Source organism: Acyrthosiphon pisum, chromosome A1 (assembly GCF_005508785.2).
Source record: "Acyrthosiphon pisum isolate AL4f chromosome A1, pea_aphid_22Mar2018_4r6ur, whole genome shotgun sequence".
In the NCBI taxonomy this organism is placed as follows: Eukaryota; Metazoa; Arthropoda; class Insecta; order Hemiptera; family Aphididae; genus Acyrthosiphon; species Acyrthosiphon pisum.
In genome coordinates, this window is record NC_042494.1 from 142,191,086 (window position 1) to 142,193,648 (window position 2,563).

The window sequence follows — 2,563 nt, forward strand, 5'->3', positions numbered from 1 at the left end:
TACGTAAGTAATCGTTATTATTGTGAAAATCAAAATTCTCAAATTTACGTTTTTATCTTGCAAAACTATTATAAATAACTAAATTACGTATATGGATCGTTGGATCTAAATGGAGGTATTAATATTTATTCGACGAACCTATTTTCTACGGACAGAGTAGGGCGTTATTCGAATAACATTTTATTTAAATGTTTATTTAGATAACATATTTTATTCGAATAAAAAATTTTTTGAATAATTTTCCTTCATTTTGTTTGGGTAAACATAGCGTTGGTAATTTAAAATAGGCACATATTATAAATAATAGTTGGCATTGTATTTTAAGTTACATAATCGTACATTTTATTTTATTCGGAAAAATGTAAAAATATTATATAATTTAAAACAAGTATAGATCTATTGATAGAAGAAAGTAAAGAAATATATTTATTTTTTTAATAATAATTTAATATTACAATAATCATAAATAGTAGTAAATAATGATGACAAAAATCTAAATAAATCATTTTAGCAAAATTGAAAATAAATAAATATAACAAATTTTTAAATTTCAATAAATAGGTACGTCTAACAATAATAAATAACTAATTATAATTATAATTGAAATATTAATAAATAACTTAAATACTTATAAGTTATTAGGTACTGCATTTTTAAATTAGATTTCAAAATGACCCTATCTTCAAATATGTCATCTGATAATTAGAATAATTTGAACAGAATAATATATATTATTGCTATTAACTATTATCAATTTGAAGACAAATTAAGTTATTCTACCTAACACCAAAAAATCTGAGATTATTAAGTACTAAAACTAGGTTATACTAGATACAATAATAACTTCTTCAATATTGATAAATAATTACTATTATGGTACATATTAAATGTATATATTAATATTATAATAATTTTTTATTCGAATACATACCTATTAATTCGAATAATTATCTAGATAACATTTTGCCCAACTCTGTCTGCGGAGGATATGTTGACTACAGTCTATAATATAAGATTTAACAACAAGAAAATTTGTAAATCGGTAATACTATGACGTTTGCCGCCCTGTGGGGCCTTTGCCTTTGCCGGGTATTGAATATAATATACAATATACACGGGCACCCGGGTACCGGGTACCTAGACACAGCGTTTATATTATGCCTAATGCATAGGCGTGCGCAGGGGGTATGCAGGGTATGCAGCTGCATACCCTGAAGCTCTTTGAGGTGCAAAAATCGTTTTTAGAAAAAAAATTTTTGTGCGCAAGAAAAATAATTACTAATTATAGTGCAGCCCAGGAGTGTACATATTATTATGTTTAAACTCGAAACTATTTGTGTATTGTGTATATATTTTATCAGAATTTTACATTCTTAAAATAACTTTTAGGGGGTGCCTGTGGTAAGCCAGTGCTTAATTTGGGGGGGAGGAAAAAGTACAAAATTGGCTAAACACAGTGTAAACACTGTAAATAATGGGAAACTAAGGCGATTGGGAGGAGAATGTCCCTTTTGCCCCCCCCCTCCTCCTGGATCCGCTACTGCTTCTGCATACCCTGAACAAGAGGGCTGCGCACGCCTATGGCCTAATGTAAGTATTGTAATTAGTTTATCGCATTGGCAAACAAAAGTTCATCATACCTAATAATTACCTTTACCAATCGGCAATCACCATTTACGATTAACCATTAACGAATTAAATTTTAAGAATTAACTCATTAATGGTGATGGTGGTCAAAAATGTAGTTTTAGGTATATTTGTACCACGTATTAATATAATATACTATTGTAGTTTAGTTCAATGTACCCACAACCGTGGTTTTAACTTTTTATACCGGTATAAAACAAAACTTGATTGAAAGTTACTACTGACACAGATATAAATAATAAACTAGATTGCTAGGTTCCTTATACTGACCGTATAAACGTTTGAAGCCACACATCCGCCATTACTAGTAGGTCATTCGTATCTTATCATATTATAATTTTGATAACCCAATATCTCAGTTCTCACTGATTTCTGAATTAGACAGTAATAAATAAATGTTTTTAAATTTTAAATTTTAAAATGTGCGAAGGTAACAAATTTATTTTATTATTTGACGTTTGCTAAACAATTTAGAAATTATTGTTGTCTAATTAATTTACTATTTTGATGTTGATCTATTAAATAATTTTATGTTATGTTTATAATTTGTATATAAACATATAAATTAGGTAAGTGTATTATAATACTATTCTGTAGATACTGTTTTATTTAATAAAACAGTTTCTTAACTAGGAAATAGGTATATTGGTATTTTGACAAATTAAAACAATGTTACACAATATAAAAATAAATACTTTTACATGTTATAAAATAGAATAGTTTTATGAAGCTTCTGTCTTTTGCTAGCCACCTTCATTATTGAAGAAGTTAATATTTTGCTGTAAGAGTGTAATCTTATATTTAAATATGTGTGTGAAATTACGTTATTTAATTTAATTTTGTGAGGTCTTGCATGTATGTCTGTTACATACCAACCATCTTTACTTTCAGGAAAAAGAGTTGCCGATAATACTAA